Source organism: Phoxinus phoxinus (genome assembly GCF_949152265.1).
Source record: "Phoxinus phoxinus genome assembly, chromosome: 21".
NCBI classification, from domain to species: domain Eukaryota; kingdom Metazoa; phylum Chordata; class Actinopteri; order Cypriniformes; family Leuciscidae; genus Phoxinus; species Phoxinus phoxinus.
Window position 1 is genome coordinate 29,962,537 of NC_136896.1, and position 12,663 is coordinate 29,975,199.

Genomic DNA, 12,663 nt, shown 5'->3' on the forward strand with positions numbered 1-12,663 from the left:
ATAGAGCACTCCATCAAGCCCGTGTTTATTTGAGGAGAAAACAGAGTAACAACCGATCATCAGTCAGTTATATAGCGATCAGCCGCCTTATTAATCTCAGACATCAGGCTCACGAATGACTGATGCGGTTCACAAACAAAAAAGGGCAAGAAGAAGTAGGAATGTGCCAAGCAAGAACGTTTCCTAGAGTAAAGGCAAAGATGAAGGTATTTTAAAGTCACCATGAAATCAAAATTCACTATTCCGATTTGTTTATGGAATATTTCCGTATTTCTTTTATTTATTTATTTTATTAATAACACAGTAACATAATAAGGTAAGAAATCAGTGACACATATACATACAGAAGTGAGAGAAGAACAAAAACAAAATAATAACAACGAGAAAAAAACAGTATATTCAAATTAAAAATTATAAATACGGAAATATTTCATAAACAAATCGGAATAGTGAATTTTGAATTCGTCAAATTTCTTTGCCTTTACGTATTTATAATTATTATTAGCGATTTATCCAAGCACACTTTTTTATTATTATTATTATTCATAGCCTCGTAATCTTGAATCAGAATAAGTTCCTCTTGCAGCATCTCTTCTCTGATGATGTGGGCGGGGCAACCTGTCAATCACATGATATCAGCCAATAGCAAACCACAACCATCCAATCAATTCCCCACGGACAAAATAAAGCCCCGCCCACATTTTCTCTTGTTCCAGAAGCGTTTCTCTCGAATATACGACACAATAGAGAAGAAAAGACCAGCGCAACTTCTGTTTCATGCTGACTTTAAGGAGTTGTGCTTGTTAACACCAAGCGTGCCGCAAAAGTCCTGAAAAGTGAAGCCAAAGTGTCTTGGTCGCCTTGGATGTGGGCGGGACCTTGATATCGCGGCTTTACTTCCTGCTCACCACTGCAAAGACTCGGGTCCCAAATCTGCGCAAGATGTCTGCACATTTTAGGACTTTGACGGCTTCAGTTTTCATCAATAGAAGAGAATGAAGGGGCGTCGTCCATTTTTTTTTTTTTTTTACAGTCTATGGTTAACATAATGAGTTTAATGTTGATTATGGCTGCCTAGCAACATCATAATTTGGAGCATTAATATAGAATGTTAGAATTAGATACTAATATAGAACCTCATGTGAGGTTGCAGGTGTTTTTTACCACTTTTTTAAAAAATGTGTGTATAATCAATCAAACGACATTCAACAAATGACACTTTTTTTGTTAAATTACCAAAACAAATTTAGTTTTTGCTCAGATAATTTAGGTATATACTTTTATAGTTTATGTATTTATTTATTTTTATAGTGTTTTATGTTTCTTTGTGAATATTTTGTTTAGATTTTTAATAATTGCATTTTTTTATCAGTTGTGTAATTTATTAATTAGTGTTTAGACGCTCATTTATCTGCAAGAAAACATCAGCATGATAATACTACATGCACACATACGCATGCTACTCAGGTTTCACTATAAATGTATATACATATATCTCAAGTATTCACTAAACTATTCTATAACAAAAAAATACCATGTATTTCTTTAATATATAGACAATCTTGTAATTTACTGAAGGAGAAAAAAACAACTATTGTTATAAAATAACTCGTATGTGATATGATTATGATTTCGCACACATCAGACGATGCAAAACTAGTGTAAACAATGGCGTAAACATGAGCAAAAACGGTCTCAAATAAAAGAGCTACACATTAATTAATTAGTGATGGAGTAATTAGTGAGCAGAATTAAAGTCAAACCCATTTCATAAAGGCCCACTCAATAATTTAAAAGTTGGGGTTTAAAATATTCAGTAATAATATTGATTTGACACTATTAGATAAGAGCAAAACCGGATCTAAACTGAATAATGACACTATTGTCTACTAGCGCTGCTTTACAGCTGAATTAAATTAGTTTCATAATTGATTAACTTTGCAACATTGACACAGTTATTGATCTGAATTGAGTTGAAGTTGAAGAAATTGAATTAGTTTCATAATTGATCAATTGTGCAATAATAACATTAACACTATACAATACAGATTGCTTCAAAGACGCTTCACGGTAATAGACAAAAGCACTATAGAAATAAATGCATGGCGTGACTAGGGAGAATCCAAGATTAGACTCTCTCAATTATTATTATTATTAGTAATACTACTACAACTATATTACTATGATTGTCTCAAATGGCCTGTAACTAAATCACTAAAATATCCAATTGCTTAAACTTACCAATGTACCTGCATACACGAATATATCGATATATTTATATTTAGCTGGGGTTTTTTGTGTGTTTTTCTTTCTGTTTATTGTCAGAAAGTGTTATTTATTGTGTTATATGTCATATGTATGTGTATATATGGCATTGATCTCTTACCTTGTATAAGCTATTATGTTTGGTTAACTTGCAATAAAAAATGTAATAAAAATAAATAAATAAAAATGGCAACTCTGATAATTCAAACGACTCCTTCAAACGACTCTGGTTCTTCAAGAAAGTGGTGTGAAAACTACCGTAATTCTGTTTACGATCCACAAACCCACAATATTCACTTCAACCTGATCCATATGATGAGAAATAAAGCCTTGTTTATACTCGACGCGTCCGCACGAGCGCGAAGTGCACGCGGCAAAAATGACGTCATTGCGGTGTTGGCGGTCGAGCGCGTTGGGTGCGCAAAGGCCCATTTCGCCTGGCGGTGTGCACGGCAGATTTTGTAACATCGCGCGCGGCTCCGCATCCGAAGATGAACGACTTTGAGCCGAATCTGGCCGAGCACAAACTTCTCATCACACCAGCACCCCTAAATTAGTTGCTTACATTTAAAAAATGAGCATACAATAGCATTTTTTAAAGCTACACTGTGTAACTTTTTTAGTTTATTCTTAGCTAAAAACACTTAGTTCTTTCAAAAATATATGTGCTCATTAATGTATATTTACTTCGTTCAAGTAATAAAGTATTCTCGTGAGTGTATAATGTGCCATTGAAAATACATACGGGTGAGGGGTTCGAATGTCGGTCGCCATGTTGGCCCTCCATCTTGAAAGTACATTAGCCAAAGAGGGACATACCCGTTAATTCAAGCTTCGCCTTTCGCGTCTCCGCAATTCACTGGCACCGGCCCTGTTTTTATTTTTTCCTTTGCCTCTCCCTCTCCCCCGCACCTCCGTCACATCAGCTGATCTCTGCTCACGGAGAAAATGATATAGCCTACAATGTAAACGTTGCCTTACGCTAGTGATATCGTACAATATACAGAATAACGATAGCACTGATAAAAGTTACTAAGATTAGCTTGCATTCGTCTGGGAACCTGATAGCTGATGTTAGCAATGAAATGGTGCATGTGCATTTTACATAGATGTCATAACCTATATGTTAACTGACAAATTAAATTACTGCAAATTATAATAGTTTTCTAAAGTAACCTCATCACTTGAAGGAACACTCATGGACGAGGTCGAACTGGAAGCCATGTTAATCTTGGACTACATTGGCCACCGTAGGAGTTAAAACGAAATCGGAATTGAGAGGAACAGAAACTAATATTCCCTGGATGGTCATATACCTTTTCACCGCTAGATGGGGGTAAAAATCACACAGTGTAGCTTTAATGAACATAAAGGTCCATGGTTAATACAAATGTACACGAAAGTTAACGAAATGTTTAGTGAAATTAGAAAATATAAAATATATGTATTCCCATATAGAGTAGCCTACATATATTTTGTTCTAATGTCACAAGTAATAATCTCAGGGTTTACTGGGTTTTACACGATTATTTTTGTATTGGTGGTGGTATACTAAAATAAACATTGTCACGTGTTTATATTTCTTCTTCTCACCGATTCCTGATGGTTTAGAGAGGACAATTACTCAAGTCGCCCCCTGTAGTTTCAAAGAATAGTACAACGGCGAGCGCGTCAAGTATAAACGCCTCGACCGTTTGGAGAGGTGCGCGCGCAGTCAGCGGAGACTCGCGCTCGTGCGGACGCGTCGAGTATAGAGCTGGTAAGTCCCGCCCCTTCCGCTAACCCCGCTGGACCTCTAGGTTGAAAAATCGTCAATGCAAGTGAATGAGAGAAAATAATTATTTTCTAATCCCGTTTGAATTTTGCAATGAATGTGAACATATGTTGTCTGTGAATTTTTTATATAATTTTTCGTGTAAAGAATGCTACAATTTAGCGGGTATAATTTTCATACGGTTAGACTTTGTGTGAGAGCACTTTGTGGACTACAACTCTTCGCTGCTTTCGACGCGTTTGATATACGTCACCACCACTAGCACACGGATCCCGCTAAACATGCCTGTGTCTTTGGTGACATTTGGGTACAAAACACACAGGCATCTCGATCTAATTCCTTAGATTATCGCACCGTGATTTGTGGAGGGAAAATGTGTTATGCGGTGACGTCACATATGCGACGTGTAGTCTTTCTTGTTATGTCTATTCCACAACTGCTAGCCAAAGAATCATACAATATACTGTCAAACACGTTACATGAGAAATTATATAAAAAAATTCACAGACAACATATGTTCACATTCATGGCACAATTCAAACGGGATCAGAAAATAATGATTTTCTCTCATTCACTTGCATTGACGCTTTTTAAACCTAGAGGTCCACTTGGAGTTTTACGGATGGGCGGGACTTACCAGCTCTGTAAACAAGGCTTAAGGCCGTGATGAAGGAGCGCAGCATTGCAGGACAGATCCTCTCGAGTCCTCCTCAAATGTGAGCATCAGGAAAACAGACATGCCTTCAGTGAAGCGGTGCCAGTATGAGTCAGTCTGAGGTCTGGCACTGGCTCTGGTCCACCGAGCCCTTGAGTTACACTGCTTATATAAACCACACCGGCACAGACAACATAAAGAAACAACAAGTCAAAAGACAGTCACACATGCACGTCAAGAACTGATCAATGCATCGAAACCGTCAGCGAACGCAGTGCTGGCTCAGACATGCACGCTGGCCATGCTCGAGGCAAATCTGCACAGAAAACCAGTCATTTTCCCCCACTTTCCCACTCGCCTGCAGATATTTTTAGCCCTCTGATGGAGACGTGTGAATTAGGATTTATGTTGGAGGGCCGGAAGGGTCTCGGCGCTCCTGCGGCGACAGAAAATAGTTTAGAAGATATGTAAATGTGCATGCATTTATCACCGCACGACATTTCAGTTCCAAAACCCACGATTTATTCGAATAAATTCATGGTAAAGACTGTTTAAAAGGGCAGCTCACCCAAAGATGAAATTTTATGTCGAAGCTCTGAAATAGACAGGGCCGAATGGACTACAAATCTGGAGCATCAGCCATTTTTCCATTTGCCAAAAACATGAATTCTCAAAAATTCAATAAATATGTTCGTCACATACACAAAAAAATTATATGTTGGCTTTAACCCTCTGGAGTCTAAGGTGTTTTTGGGGTCCTTGAGATGTTTTGAAATGCCCTGATATTTTTATTTTTTTCAGTTGCTTATAAACATATTAATGGCAAAGGTGTAATTACACTCTATTTAGCACGAACATGACTATCATAATATGTGAGCAACATGTATGTACATGTTTGCATTTTTGAGAGAATATTATTTATGCGTGGTTATTCAAAAAACTCAAACTTAAATGTTCTGATATAAGACCACAAACGACCAACTTCACATATTCCCACAATACTGTTGACTAATGGATGTTGTCGGCTAGAGTATTTACTTCAAAATGATCTGAAAATCATCCGGGCTAATCGTTCACATTAAACAATAGATTGATTTAAATTTTGTAAGACACTTTTTGTTTGGAAAGGCAATATGCAGGGGGGCGTGAATGATCCAAGAAGGTCATGAATAATGTCCTCATTCACACCTGGAGAAGACAAAGAAGAGCTGCTAATGCTGCATACTAATGAGCCTTTCACTGAGTGTGTCACTGAGCCACACAGAATGCAAAGACAACACACACACACATATATATACATATATATATATATATATATATATATATATATATATACATACACATACATACATACATACACACACACACACATCTACAGAATTGGTTCAGAGTTGGAAACATCTTGAAAAAAAAGTGTATTTTTCCACAAACTGTGTAATGCTTGCAAATTGTATAATATCCAAGGTAAACATTTCTAGTAATTGTGCAGTTAATTCTCATTCGTATTTTCAGAAAGTTTTGGATTATGTAGGCTATCCTCTCCCCAAATTTGTCACTAATAAAACACAAAAATAATTTAAAGAGAAGGCTTATATTGACCTTTTAAGATTTTGTTTGCACCTTGGAAATTAGGTTTTGATGTGGCAGTACAAACTTCTTTCATATTTCGTCTGTAACATATCGTCTTTTATAATATAGCCTATATTAGGGCATAAATGTTAATTTGCAGTTTAAAACGTTGCTTATACAAAGACATTTTATTTCAACGTATTCAGTCGATTTTTACTCATCTCAGTAGGCAATAGATATTTCATTCACACACACAGACACGCGCGAGCTGTAACGTTAGTAAACAAACGCATGCACATGTGCCGTTCATTCATTCAAACACAGAAACGCGATTCAAATTTAAACAGTCTTTTGCGGATTACAGACACCAGTTCATATCGCGATTAGAACAAAGCACTTACTGATGATCTGCAGCTGGGTCCGTTGTTCGGCTACTCCAGCACGTTTGAGGTAAAATTTCCAGGATAATCACGATATTATTAGCAGAGCTATTCCTCACAGCGAGTGTGTTGTCCAGCTGTTGTGGGCGTTGACTGGTTTGCATGTGTTGCTCCAGATTATCTGTGTTTGAATAGCGCGCGCGCTCTCGATGGGCGTGTCACATTAGCGGAGTAATGAGGTGCCAGAAAGATAATGAGCACAGCTGATCTCTCGCTCTTTTTATATAGATTACATAAACAGAGAATATTTGTTTTAGATTTGAATTAGATAATTTAAAACTACACACTTAAATGATTATAGAGATATATAGCTCATGTCTGAGTGAATAGTATTCGCTGAGTTTTATTTGAGTTTAGAGAAGTGCTTCAGAAAAAAAGTTCACGGAGACGGAGAGGCATAAAGCACTCCCTGTTTACTTTCTTTATTTTACAAAAGCACAATGTTTTATTTCGATTGTAAGTGGACACATAAAAAAGTAGACATTTAACAGCTAATTTTTTCATATTTCTTAAGTCTGTATGACCAAAACCGACGGAGTATTTTAGGTCTATTTTGCTGCTATGTAAAAAAAAACGAGCAAAACGCGCCCGCGCGTTTGCCGACCTCAGGGGGTTAAAGGGCACCTATTATGGAATTTTGAAATTTACCTTTCATGTAGTGTGTAACATAGATCTAAGTGTACAAAAACATCCTGCAAAGTTTGAAATATGAAAGTGCACCGTATATAAAGTTATTGTCTTTCAAAAGTAAGAGTCGACTCTGAGTCATTTTTTACTTTCACTTTGACGTCAACTTGTCAAGTTATTTGAATACGATACGCCCACTTATTGCGCTCCAAGGCCAGGGAAAACTTGAAAACATCATGGCGACGAGACGCTGTGTTCTGAAGTGCGACTCAAAAGCGAACTTTTTTAATCTGCCCAAGGAGGAGCAGTTGTGTTTATGCATCGGGCTAACGCAAACAAAGACTGATTGTGCTTTTACAATATGAACTCTGGTAGCCTGGGAAAACCCAGACCCTCTCAGTTGTAACTGAGTAAGGGTCTGGCAAAGCTCCATAGACAATTCATTTCCACAGGGGCGTCACCAACGGACGTCGGAAAGATCTAAAACCAATCAGAGCGATGAATGACATGACGTATGCAGAGCGACGGAGAAACATCTCGAGACTCTCAGCAATTCTCTGTTTGTGTTAACGAAAATGACCATTTTAAATCGCTTGAAACAGACGCGATAGCTGATTCGAACGAGTGATGTTGTGATGTTCCACGGCGGCATCCATGTCTGTAATGTACAAAATCTGCGTCACCGTCTCTGCTCTGTCGTCATCGTGTAAAACGTTTCTGATTGGTGCCGCGATTTCGGCGGATTGGAAATGGGTTTCAATGGGCTCTTTGCCAGACCCACTTGCAGAGCAAATCTAAATTTGCCGGAAGTGGTCTGGGTTTTCCCAGGCTAGAACTCTGGGCTATGCTCGCACAATCTCTGCACAGAGTATACCAATCACAACTGACTGGGTCATCTGACCAATCAACGCAGATTAGCGTCGCGCAAAGGAGGGGTTTGGAAAAATGAGTCGTTGAACGAATCATTTGAGAGTCGTGAGCAAATCAGGTAAAAATAAATGCATATTATACGACAACAAAAGTGTTTTTTGTCATTGCATGCATGTAAAACTGTTGTTGGGGACTCCCAAAACAACATTAGGAACATTTTAAATGTCAGAATAGGTGCCCTTTAAAGGTGCTGTATGGAGTTTTCAGCAGCATCTAGCGGTGATGTTTCAGATTGCAACCAATACGTTTACGTGCGCGTGCTTTCTTTTGTGTTTTATTATTATGTGGAGTTTGTGTTGGAGTCTGTGTTGTGCTGGTCGTTTCCTAGTGTTAGCAGACTCCATGTCATAAAGTTGCAGTGTCGTCGCTGTTGAGAGCACAGTCAGTAGACGAGGCGAGACGCGAGAAGCTCGGGAGCGCTCATGCAGGTCTCAGTCACGACACTGGATTTCGCGGCAAATCCGACCCGGAGCATCACATAGAAATAGGAATACTTGCTTTCAGAGGTAATAGCAAAACCCGCCAAGTGGATCATTTTATTGTGACATTACAACCCCTTCACACACAGGTAATAAAAAATGGATTCATTTTAGTAGAAAAACTCCATACAGCACCTTTAATAAACTTTTTTATGTCAACAGGTTCCACATAACTGGATTACGTTAAAGCTGCAGTCCGGCACTTTTTTGGGTTTAAAAATATCAAAAAAACATTTTTTGAAAAAAAACGTAACCAGACAGTGTTCAAAACGATCTGCTTGCCTTACCTCGATTCAAAACGGTAAGCTTGTAATAATGATTTTAATTCTAGTGGTACTGGTGGATTTCCGCGGGAATTTCGAGCATGTCTTTGCGTCATTACGTCACTTCTGTACACATAGAGAAGGAGTCTCGGCTAGTCGGCTATTATAGCGTGTGTGGGATGATGGTGGAGATTTAGCTTAGCACTTGGTATGGCGGATCCCGAAAGTTTAAAGCGACAATCACCAGTGACAACTGGAGATTCACCAGTTGTAAAACCCAAAGACTTCGGACTTCAGAAAAAATATATTTTTCACGTTTTGACGTGATATAAGCAATCGTTAGATTTAATCAGCATGATATAGCTACTGCAATGCTGCCCCCCACCCCCCGAATTTGGTCAGAACAAAAGTGAATGTTACTTACTTGTTCAGATGACATTTACCGATGAAAATTCTAATGTTGACACTTTCTAAAAGTATACTCTGAGATTGCTGATGACAGTACAGTATCCACAGCGACGCGGCAGCGACAGGTTCTCCTCAATACATTGTATTCATCCGCGCTGTTTCATGCCGATTTACTACCCACGCACAGTTAATAATTCCGCGAATAACTGCAATTGCAGATTTCGAACAGAGATGGCGACAAAGAGGAAAAACGACGGACTGCAGCTTTAAACAAACATAATTTGTTCATGTGACTTCAACATCTTGAAATTAAGTCATTTTAAAGGTGCTGTATGGAGTTTTTATGGCAGCAGGTGTAGATTTCTTTCGTAGCAACTAACAATTGGAAAATACAAACATTTTAATGAATCCGAAAATTTACGCCAGAACCACTTTACACACGATTTACACAAAAATTAGTTCTGCTTGTGTTTCATGAATGAGACCCACTGTCAGTAAAGATTACGCCGACTTTTACCTGCAGCAAAAAGGTCCGGAAACATTACCTCAGGTGATGCTAATCCCGTGCAAATAGACCCGCTGTAAATATTTTGTGTTTAAAAGTAGTTTTCTGCGTTTTTTTCAAGCATGGAGACTAGGGCTGTAACGATTAATCGCGATTAATCGAAAACCAAAATAAAAGTTTGTGTTTACATAATAAATGTGTGTGTATTGTGTATAATTATTTTGTATATATAAATACACACACATGCATGTATATATTTAATAAAAATGTGTTATTTATATATAAAATAGTTCTATTTATATATAATATAAATCATATAAAAATATATATGCAGTATATAAATGCAAATATTTCTCAAATAAATACATGCATGTGTGTGTATTAATATATACAAAATAATTATACACAATACACACACATATATTATGTAAACACAAACTTTTATTTTGGATTTCGATTAATCGCGATTAATCGTTACAGCCCTAATGGAGACGCTTGAAAACGCATTCAGTCGCGTTCTAGACACTGGGACGAGTCTGTGACAAAACTCAATCAGAGAGAAGATGGAAAGCACTTGTTAGAGGCACGAAACATCTTTTAGCGTTAGCTAAGTGCCTATTACCAACACAATCCAATCTGAAGTTAATTAATACATCGTTCGACCGGACATAAGTGTTTTATATATATATATATATAGGTATTTTTATATTTTATATATATATATATATATATATATATATATATATATATATATATATATATATATATATATATATATATATATATATATATATATATGTGTGTGTGTGTGCACGTGATATCAGGAAGCAATAATACACACATGACGACAGGAGTGACGGCGGTGTGTAACTCGAGTTACTCTCCCACTTCTGCTGGTGTTACTGAGATATTATCCCGTGCGAATTGGCCATTAATATTACAGACGTCCTGTGATAAAATTACATTACTCCATCTACCCTTGTAGAGCTAATCCCGTCCGAATAGGGATTTGGACAGATATAAAAAGAGAGAGAATTACATCACTCGAAGACGTATACATCTCTAACTCAGGACATCCAAACAAGCACACAGTGTGTTAAAGGAGATTGGTTATGTCCAATAAGTCAAGAAAGAGTGCGCTTGCCTCTCTAACTGTCAGCCGTCCTCCTAACTATGAGCGATGAAGACATCAGGCAAAAATCAATGACTCATCTTAAAATTGAATTTCTCATGTCATCGAAAAGAGGAAGACAAACATGCACACACAGATATTTGCAAAGAAATGTATGCAAAAAATAATCAATATGGCACAATGGGAAAGTCAGCAATACATCAAAATGTATTCACCATTTGCAACTCCAGATGCCTCAAAGGGACGTCAAAATGCATTTATGTAAAACTATTTAAACCGAAGCGTTTGACATCGCAAACCCCAACTCACATTTACAGTAAAAACAGGATCTGCTGGAGAGACCATGAAAATGGCTCAATCCCAAAAGGACATTGGACCTTGTGTGGAGGTTTTGTAAAATATTATCTGAATATGCAGATTTTTCTGCCATATATGTGACCCTGGATCACAGCACCAGTCTGGAGCCGCACGGGTATATCTGTGGTAATAGCAACTATACATTGTATGGGTCAAAATTATCCATTTTTCTTGTATGCCAAAAATCATGAGGATATTAAAGGTTGTGTAGGTAAGAATTGTCTAAAAAAAAAATTCAAATTGGCTTAAACTGTCTTTATATACCAATACATAATTCAAATGTAAGTACTTTGAAAAAGAGAGTATAAAAAAATTAGTGACTCTAGTGTATTTAATCTTCAAAAAACACAGCTCATTATTTCATTCCGGGACGAAACAAGTGATTGGCTTGCGAGACTGTCACTCTCCGTCGCCATGACTACCGCCACTATTACTGGCTCCGCCCACGTGCAAAACCGTTTTTAGGTGGGAGTGAATGGAATTAATGAGCTGTGTTTATTGAAGATTAAATACACTAGAGTCACTCAGTTTTTTATACTCTCTATTTCAGAGTACTTGCATTTTAATTATGTATTGGTATATAAAGACAGTTTAAACAAATTTGAATAAAAGTTTTTTTAGACAATTCTGACCTACCCTACCTTTAAGTAAAGATCATGTTCCATGAAGATATTTAGTAAATGTCCTACCGTAAATATATAAAACATGTATTTTTGTGAGTGAATGCAGCACAATCGTGAACATAAATGCACAACTTTAAAGGAGATTTTCTCAATGTTTACATTTCTTTGCTCCTCAGATTCCAGATTTTCAATAGTTGTGCCTCGACCAAATAATGTCCTATCCTAACAAACCACACATCAAAGGAGAGATTATTTATTCAGCTTTCAGATGATGTATACATCTCAATTTAAAAAAATTGACTGATGTGACTGGTTTGGGGTCCAGGGTCACGTATAGATCACTTTTCACAAACAAATCAATTCTCAATTTCTTTGCATTGAATCTCAACTGCCCGATTTATTTAATTGCAAGATTTAACTATATTGTCGCCCAGCTCTTAATATAAAGTTGGATATATAAGTATGTATATATATTAGGGCTGTATATATCTTTTATTCTGCAAACGATTAATCGCAACTAATCGTTTGCAGAATAAAAGTTTTTGTTTACATCATATATGTGTGTGTACTGTGTAAAATATTTATGTATATAAATACAGAAACATGCATGTATAATTTTAAGAAAAAAATCTATTT

General features: G+C 37.0%; 1 protein-coding gene across 4 annotated transcripts in view; it reads right to left on the minus strand.

The window, feature by feature from the left end:
* Positions 1 to 12,663, minus strand: part of slc39a11 (solute carrier family 39, member 11) — a 159,187-nt gene that overhangs the window by 95,579 nt on the left and 50,945 nt on the right. The window lies entirely within an intron of this gene.